Source organism: Cajanus cajan, chromosome 6 (assembly GCF_000230855.2).
Source record: "Cajanus cajan strain Asha chromosome 6, NIPB_CcT2T_4, whole genome shotgun sequence".
In the NCBI taxonomy this organism is placed as follows: Eukaryota; Viridiplantae; Streptophyta; class Magnoliopsida; order Fabales; family Fabaceae; genus Cajanus; species Cajanus cajan.
The window spans coordinates 6,053,139-6,063,698 of NC_138522.1; positions in this window are offsets into that span (position 1 = coordinate 6,053,139).

A 10,560-nucleotide genomic window follows, 5' to 3' on the forward strand; every position below is an offset into this window, starting at 1 on the left:
AACTTTGGCATCAGAGTCTCTTTTGCAGGTACCAACCCCACCTTGGAGCATCAACGTATCAGCAAAGGAGGCTCACCGATCTTACTGGACGGATCACCTCTACGACCAAATTCTGGTAAGAACAAATATATTTAAGTAAGTTTAAATAATTACTTTATAATTTTAACCAATTGAAATGACACACAAGTAACATGACGGGTATTAAATACATTCTAAGTAGATTCAATTGATTATTTTTAATTTCAACCTATTGAAATAAATACACAACAAATAATAAATATTTTGTAAATAAATTAATAATAGTTTAAAATATTTTTTTATTTTTCAAATTGAATTTTCATTATAAATTTAAAGTATAATTTATATATTTAAAGATTTTTGTACCTATATGAGTGTAACTTGGTAATTTTCTCTTTCATTTGTTTCACTCCTAATACTTAGTCGATGAGCATTTGGTTGTTAAACTCTTCAATAGATGGGATACCTACAAAAGGCATTATGACACTCCAGTGAGATTTCGACTCAGGATAACATATATGTAATAAATGTGAGTAACAATAATCTTTTACCTTTGTATACATCACAATTTATACCAACCCTAACGAGCATAGGTCTTTGGGCTTTCATTTCCTTATTATCAATTAGGTAATATGTTGCTAATGATGGTTTAGTTTATAACACCCTTAAAAATTCATATTATTTTTCTTAACTTGCTCCCTTAAGAATATGCTTATATAGAGGCATAAGTGTTGGTCTCGATCTTGGGGTGTAGGCTTCAGATCGAGGGTTTCAGCCTTGACTTGGTAATTATTGGAATAGATCTGAACCTTGACTAGTATTCAATTAATAATGACTTCATGTTTTTTGTATTTGGTACTTATTTCATATACATGCACCTAAGCCTCAAGGAGTGTACGACAAAGAGGTTTTTTATTCTTACTGTTACCTCTGATTTGTATTGTTTTACTTCTTGAACTTTCTAATGAATGTTGTCTTTTAAAACATTGGGCAAACAAATGCGTCCTTTCATTTTCTCAATAACTTTTATGGCATCATCTTTTTAGAATTAGGTGGAGAGTCACATCTTTTAAACCTCTAACATGATGAGTCGTTTCATGACAAGTATGTGAAGAGTCAAGTCTTGACAACTATCGATTGTCACAAGATCCAACGGGTGCATTACTTGTATTGGTGGGTCTTTGTGAGCCTTTTCCTTATAAATAGGGTTGTTGAATTTGGTTTCCTTACTTTGACACCGAGAACTTTCTTTTGGATATGTGATTTCTCTCCCTCCTACTTGTCTTTTGCAATTAGTTCTTACTATTTCGAGTGAGTTTAGTTTATGAACATAATAAGCAAGTCGACACGACTAAACTCTTTGTTGATGGATTTATCTCATTGTCCAAATTGTCATATGAGAGTTTTGAGCAATTTTTATTGTAAATTTTAGCCATAATATACCTTACACATTGAAAAACAAAATTAAACATTTTATATTTTAATTATATAAAAATATATTTATTCTATACAATACATAATTTAAAATACCAATTAATAATATTTTAATACTCAAAATTTACTATCAATTGAAGTCTAAAAAAAATGTTCAATTTTGTATTTCATAAATAGTTGTCCTCAAATCTTGCAATATACTCTGCTATAATTTTGTTCTCCTATTTCAACTCCAAAAAGTCTATTTTATTTTTATTTTTTAATGTCTTTTGAAAAATACTACTCTAAAAATAATTTTTGAAGTTCTCCCAATTCACTAATGTACCATTCACAATCATCCTTTATAAGGTATTCTCCCACCAATACCCAACATCACCACGGAACATAAAGGCACCAATAGTCACCTTCTGTGCATTTGAGCACTCCATCATTTAAAAAAAAAATTAACTTCCCTTAATCACTCCATAGCTCTGTTAAGATCAAATCTTCCTTGAAAGTAGGTGGATTGTTGCTCTAGAATATGTTTAACTATTTTGTTTTAGTAACTTCATTCCTATTCCCTATCAATCAAAATAAGACTTTTAGGTTATCAACTATAGCATGATCATTTATATCGATCATTACTCTTATGATCCACAAAAATGTAAACACATCAAATAACAATTCAAAACATGCAACACTAAGCAAACAATCACAATTCAGAGTGCACACAAAAGCATGACAAATACACATAACATACACTCCAATTTGAATCAATCAGACTTTGATAACACTAAATATGATACACACTAACCCTTTAGCTAGTACATATTATTAATGGTCTTCAAAATAAAGTTTTTCAATAAAACAACAAAATAATATTTTAAAAAATACCTCAAATGTAGATGATTCATATTTGAATCTCGTCTTGTAAAACAAATACTCTAAGGTTGTCATTAAAATGAAATTTCAAACTTTGTATTACAATTTTAACAAAAGAAAACAACTACTTGGCTCTTTAAAGATCATACAAGTCTATAAAATCTAAACAAAAGATCCCAAAAACATAAAAAGATAAATCCAAGGTAAACAATTCATGACCTAAAAGAAAAGTCCATTAATGTTTTGATGTCACATTCCTATCAATGCATAACCCAAAGATCAGTCAAAAGACCTAAGCCTTATCATCAACACAACTTTTTGATGATTTTCTTTTGCAAATGGCATTTAGTCCAAACAAAATAGAGAAAAGGGAGTGAGGTATATCTTATGCTCTCAGTATGAGATAATGGTAGATAACTAGAAGCAAAACATAAGCACGCATACACACAAGTCACAGTAAGCAATAAATAAAACAAACACATACAAGGTAGTTAACAACATGGTATGTAATAACTCAACATAGTTCTACATGCATGTGGTGTCATTCAAAAACATGTGTCGCTTAAAAGCTTATAGAGTAGCCTAAAAGTACATGCAAATGATAGACAGCCAACACTCTTGCTAGGAGGAAGATATACTGGGACACATTGAGACAATGTTTTCTCGACAAATTTCACCCCATGCACTTAATAAGCTAGACTTGGGTTCCAAAACCCCACCTAGGTTTAGATCCCTAAAACCACTAGGGAACCTTACCCAACAACGTATTTCATACTAATACTCTGTCACGAAACTCATTTTATGCACATGATGCAAGTTACACAATCAAGACTCAATGTAATAGGCATTCCTAACTCATACATATGGTTCACTACATAACATTCATTGTACTCATCATGTTCACAACTTCATTGTATCAATTAGCTAGACATGCATGTCTAGACTTCTTAACTAGCTAAACCCTCAACTTAGACTTTATAATGTAGCAATGTCACAATATTCACATTCTCATCTAACAATACATTAAACATTGTTTAGCACAATTTAAGCTGCATAATTAACTAATTAACTAACTAACATGTCTCACAATACTTAAGCTTCAAGGGAGTCGTGCCCAATATCGTCATCATAAAGAGCAACCTTTTCTCTCTAGAAATCTCCCACTCGACATGGCTAGATCCAGGCTTAGTGTCCAAGCAACAAAGAGTTATTTAGAGTTTTCACGCCCAACATGGCAAGGTCCACAGGCAATGTTACAACCTTTGGAGGTCTCGTGCTCAACGTGGACTCTCTAGCGTTCGATGTTGTTGAGGTAGAGTGCATAAATTGCTTTTAGGGGTTTTGGCGCCCAACATCACAACCCCCACGCCCGACGTGACGACAGTTTCGAGCCATTTGCAGAAACTATGAAAACTTGGCCCTTTTTTTAAGTTTATCTTATTTATACACAAATCCATTTGGTTACTTTGTGAATTAAAGCCTAATTACAATGTTTTGTACCACCAATCACTCGATTGACTATCCAATTACTCAATCTTCACTACTGTTATACGAAATTCAGAATTCTTAGGGATTTTATAATAACTTAAGGGTTCCTAATGGAATTCAAATTCAGCCTTTCACAACTCAAATTCACAACACACGAAACAATTACACAACAATAATAAACGGGTGGGGAGGACATAATAGTATCTATATTCACGAGTATTCGCTAAGTAAAATTACTTAAACATACATATGCTTATCTTACGTTTTTTTAATATTTCAACAAAATTAAGTTAAATGCAAGTTCAAAATTAATGTCAATTTTTATCTTTTCTTTTATGAATGTATGCATTACAACAAAATCAAGAGTGAAATTTAACTTATTTTACTTCTATACTTTTTTTCAAAGATGACAAAAGGAAAAGAAGAATCCTACAACTCAAAATTTATACGTAAATGTATTATATTTTAATTTATGTTTTTTTAATAAATTTATTATTAGTATTGTCTTATTAATTTTTTACATGAATATTTTATTCATGATGTCTAAATCTAAGGTATATGAACCTTATAAATTTGTCCATGATCCTAAATTTGAAAAAAAATGTGGTTGTTAATATGAGATGACTCTTTTAATCGACATGATCAATAAGGGTATACAAACATTATTAAGTTGTCATTGACTCTAATGTTGAATAAAGGTAATTGTTATTTTTAGATGAATTTTGTATTCATTATGTGTCGATCAAAGGTATATGAACCCAATAAATTTGTATATATGACTCTAAAGTCAAAAAATCATGATTGTTATTATGATTCAACACTTTTAATTAAGACATGATAAATAAGGGTATATCAAACTTATTAGGTTGTCCTGACTCTAATGTTTATAAAACATGGTTGCTTTAACAAGATGAATTTTTTATTCATTGTGTGTAGATCTAGAGTGTATGAACCTTATAAATTTGTTCCTTACCCTAAATTTAAAAAAATGGAGTTGCTATTATGAGATGACTTTTAATAGAGATGTGGTGAACAAGGATATACAAACCTTATTAGCTTGTTTTTTTACCTTGAAGTAAAAAAAGATGGTTGTTATTTTGAGATGAATTTTTTATTCATTGTGTGTAAGTTTATGATATATAAATCCTATAAATTTGTCCAAGACCTTGAAGTTAGAAAAATATGATTCCTATTATTAGATGACTCATTTAATCAGTGTATGATGAACAAGTGTATACAAATCTTATTAGGTTGTCTTTGATCTTGATGTCGAAAAAACATGTTTATTTTTTTAAGACAAATTTTTTATTCATCATGTCTAAATCTAGGGTATATAAACCCAATTTTGTCCTTAACCTTATATTTTGAAAAACATGGTTGTTATTATGAGATTACTCTTTTAATCGACCTTTGATGAACAAGTGTGCACGTACCTTATTAGGTTTTCCTTGACCGTTATGTTGATAAAATATGATTGTTATTTTGAGATTAATTTTTTATTCATTAAGTGAAATTCTAAGGTACAAGAACACTATAAATTTATCCCTTGTCCTTAATTTAGAAAGACATGGTTGTTATTATGAGATGACTATTTTAATTAGCATTCTATGAACAAGGGTATATGTACCTTATTAAGTTGTCCCTGAACCTCGTGTTGAAAAAATGTGGTTGCAATTTTTAGATGATTATTTTATTCATCATGTGTAAATCTTTGGTATATGAACCTAATCAATTTATTTGTGACACTTAATTCGTTAAAAGTTGTTGTCATTATGAAATGATTATTTTAATCAACATTTGTTTAACAAGGTTTTATGAACATTTTTAGGTTGTCTGTGATCCTAATGTAGAAGTAACATGGCTGTTATTTTGAGATGATTTTTTATTTATCATGTGTATATCTGTAAGGTATATGAACCTTATAAATTTGTTCCTAGCTCTAAATTTGAAAAAATGTGGTTGTTATTATGAAATGACTTTTTTAATCGACATATAATGAACAACGGAATATGAACCTTATTACAATGTCCCTCACCTTGAAGTTAGAAAAAAGTTGTTGTTAATTTGAGATGAATTTTGTTTCATCATGTGAAAATCTAGGTTACATGAGCCCTATAAATTTTTATCCGATCCCAAATTTTGAAAAACAAGTTTGTTATTAAGAGATGACTATTTTAATTTAAATTTTATTGACATGGGTATACCAACCTTATTTGGTTATCTAAAACCATGTGTTACAAAAATGTGATTATTGTTTTGAGATGAATATCATCATGTGTAAATTTAAGGTATATGAACCCTATAAATTTGTCCTTGACCTTGAATTTGAAAAAATGTAGTTATTAATATTAGATGACTATTTTAATCACCATATCATAAACAAGGGTATACAAACATTTTTATGTTGTCCCTAACACTAATGTTGACAAAACATGGTTGCTATTTTCAAACATATTTTTTATTCATCATGTGTAAATCTAGGGTAAATTAACCCTATAAACTTATCCATTACTTGAATGTTGGAAAACGTGATTGCTATTAATAAATGACTCTTTTAATAGACATATGATTAATTAATAAGGGTATTTGAACCTTAACTATTAGATTGTTCCTAACCATGATGTCGAAAAAAATGTGACTATTATTTTGAGATGATTTTTTTTATTCACTGTGTAAAATTAGGTTATATGAACTGTATAAAATTATCCCTAATCCTAAATTTGGAGAAAATGATTGTTATTTTGAGAGACTCTTTTAATCGATATATGAGGAACAAGGTTATATGAACCTTTTTAGGTTATTTGTGATCATGATGCCAAAAACATCATTTGTATTCTCAAATGTCTTTTTATATTCATCATGTATAAATTCAAGGTATATGAACCCTATAAATTTGTCTTTGACCCTAAATTTGGAAAAATGTGGTTCTTATTATGAGATGATTCTTTTAATTGACATATGGTGAACAAGGATATACAACCTTATTCGATTGTCCTTAACTTTAATGTCGGTAAAACGTGATTGCTATTTTTAGCAAAAAAAAATCTTCATCATGTGTAAATGTAGTGTATATGAACTTTATAAATTTTTCTTTGACCTGACATTTAAGAAAACATTATTGTTATTATGAGATGACTCTTTTAATCGACATTTTATGAACAAGGGTATATGAACCTTATTAGGTTTTCCTTGACCTTGATGTAAAAAAATGATTGCTATTTTGAAATAATTTTTCATTCATCATGTGTAAATCTAAGTTATATGAACCTTATAATTTTTTTTTCTAATCCTAAATTTGGAAAAACATATCAATTATTATGAGATGACTCTTTCAATCAACATATAAATAACAATGGTGTACGGACCTTATTTGGTTGTTAATGACCCTGTAGTAAAAAAACACATGGTTCTTATTTTTAGATAAATTTTTTAATTCGTCATTTCTATATCTAGGGTATATGAACCCTAAATTTTGAAAATACGGTTGCCAATATGAGTATACTCTTTTAATTGACATACGATGAACAATAATAGTATACAAACCTAATTAGGACATTTTAAGCTTTATATAAAAAAAACATGGTTGTTATTTTTGATGTATTTTTTATTCTTTATGTGTAAATCTAGGTATATAAATCCTATAAATTTGTCATTGACCCTAAATTTGAAAAAAAAAAAGGTTTTGATTATAAGATGACTATTTCAATCGACATATGATGAACAAGATATAAGAACCTTATTTGGTTGTCCCTCACACTAATGTAGATAAAATGCCTTTGTTATTTGCAATTTATTTATTTATTCATAATGAGTTAATCAAGGGTATATGCACCTTTTAAATTTGTCCCTTACCCTGAATTCGAAAAAAACGTGGTTGTTAGTATTATGATGAATAAGTTTATACGAACCTTATTAGGTTGCCCCTGTTCCTAATGTTGAAAAATGTGGTTGTTATTTTTAGTTGACTTTTGTATTCATTGTGTGTAAATCTAGGGAATATGAAGCTTATAAATTTGTATATGACCTTAAATTTTGAAAAACGTAGTTGCTATTATGGGATGACTCTTTCAAATTACATTTGTTAAATAATGATATATGACCCTTATCAAATTGTCCTTGAACCTGATGTCAAAATAACATAGTTGTTATTTCAAGATGAATTTTATATTCATTGTGTGTAAATTTAGGGTATATGAACTCGATAAATTTGTCCCTGATCTTGAAATCTCAAGAATGAGGTTGTTTTTATGAGATGAATCTTTTAATTGATACATGATGAAAAATGATATACAAACCTTATTGGGTTGTCTGTGACCCTAATGTCGAAAAAATGTAGTTATTATTTTAAAATGAATTTTTTTTATTCATCATGTGTATATCTAGGGTATATGAAACCTATAAATTTGTTCATGACCCTATAGTCAGAAAAATGTTGTTGCTATTATTAGATGACTCTTTATCAACACATGATAAACCATGGGATATGAACCTTGTTAGATTGTCCTTCACCCTAATGTTGAAAATATATGGTTGCTACTTTTAGATTAATTTCTTGTTCATCATGTATAAATACATGGTATATGATTCTTATAAATGTCTTTGACCCTAAAGTTTTATAAATGTGGTTGCTATTATGAGATGACTCTTTTGGTTGACACATGTTGAAAAAGGGTATATGAAACTTATTAGGTTGTCCCTTATTTTGATGTTGAAAGAATGTGGTTGTTATTTTTAGATGATTTTTTTTATTCATTATGTGTTAATCTAAGGTATACGAAGCTAATAACTTTGTCCCTAACCTTGAATTAAGAAAAACATGATTGTTAGTATGAGATGACCCTTTTAATCGAAATATGATGAACAATGTTATATGAACCTTATTAGGTTGTTTGTGACCTTGATGTCTAAAAAATGCGGTTGTTATTTTGAGTTAAATTGTTTATTCGTCATGTGTAAATCTAGTGTATATGAATCCTATAGTTTTGTCCTTGGCCCTAAATTTTGAAAAACATGATTGCTATTATGAGATGACTCTTTTAATCAACACATGTTGAATAAGGGTATACGAGCCTTATTAGGTGTCCTTGACTCTGATGTTGAAAAAATATGGTTTCTATTTTGATATAAAATTTTATTCATCGTGTGCTAATCTAGGGTATATGGACCTGTAAAGTTGTCTTTGACCTTGAATTTGGAAAAATGTGGTTGTTATTACGAGATGACTTTTGATCAACATAGGATGGACAATGTTATATGAACCTTGTTATTAGGTTGTCCTTGATCCTATTGTTGAAAAAACATGGTTGCTATTTTGAGTTGGATTTTTTATTCATCATTTATAAATATATGATATATTAACCCTATAATTTTTATCTTTGACCCTAAATGTGAAGAAAAGAAAGATACTAAAAAGAGGTTGAATAATGTCAATTAATAATTCAACATTTTTTCAAAACAACAATGTAGTAATAGAAGCCTAAAAAATGCAGACAAAGCAAATTAAATCATATAAGGTATTTTTATACTGGTTCGTTTCAACTACTATGACTACTTTTAGTTCTTGATCAAGTTCCACTATTTTAAAAAAAAAATACAAGTATTATTTCACAAGCTACTTTTGGCTCTACTTAATTATTTTTTGATTTGTCTCTTCATGCAAATTATTCAAGTGTTCTTTGAATAATAAAGTTTCTCCATGCCTTAACATCAAGTATTCTTTAAAAACAGAGTCTTTTCAGGCTTTAAGCTAAAAACATACAATTTTAAGCTAGGTAAAGATAATAAAAGTTTCATTTTACTCACAAGACATGATACAACTTTTAAGCACAAAGCTTTATAGAAAGATTATAAAGAAGAAAAAAAAATGAATGATTGTCAAGGCTCTTTAATGCTCTTTGTGATATTCAAACTTATTTATATAGGTAATCTTAAAAAACATTTGTTGCAAATCTTTGAGTATCACTCACCGACTTTCTTCATCATGCTTTGTCTCCTTTTTTGTAGTTAGGTGTTAGTTAGTACAGTAAATGCATGCATTAAATACGTTTAAGCAAATAGTTATTTCTTAGTTGATCAACGAGACTGTTTATCATCTTTATGGTATAAAAGGAAGAAATTTTGTGTATGTCAGTCAAAAATGATTTTTTAGACAACTTTGCACAATTTGAGATATCTACATGTCCTTTTTTAACAAAAAAAAATCCTTATTTCTTTGTAGATTTCAAGTATCAAATAAGCTTTTATTCTTCAACCTATTAAGGAATAACTTGAAAATAAATAATATAAGTATGAGACATATTAAATGTGATTTTCAATACATTAATCTTAGACAGATGAAGTATGCCATCTAAAAAGTTATTATGCATATCATTTAGAAGCATCTTAAATTATCATCTTAAACATACATGCTTAATAAAATTAAAACTAAAAAATTATTTTCCTTTATTATAGTGATAATAAATTAAAACTTAAAATATTTTATATATTACTCAAATTCTTTGCTACTAAGTCAATTTTAATTAATTATTTATTAATTCTTCGAGACAATTTAAAAGGTAAGTTATTATTTTTATTAAAATAATTAATATCAAATATCTTTAGAGAAATTTAAATAAATTTATTTTAAATCACTTTTAAGAAAAATAAAATATTTTTTTAAAAGTTAAAATTAATTCATTATATCAGTTTTTTTATGCCTACTTTTGCGTATTTTCAAATCTCTAACAAGGTGATACAATATTTTTTGTGTATACATTTTTA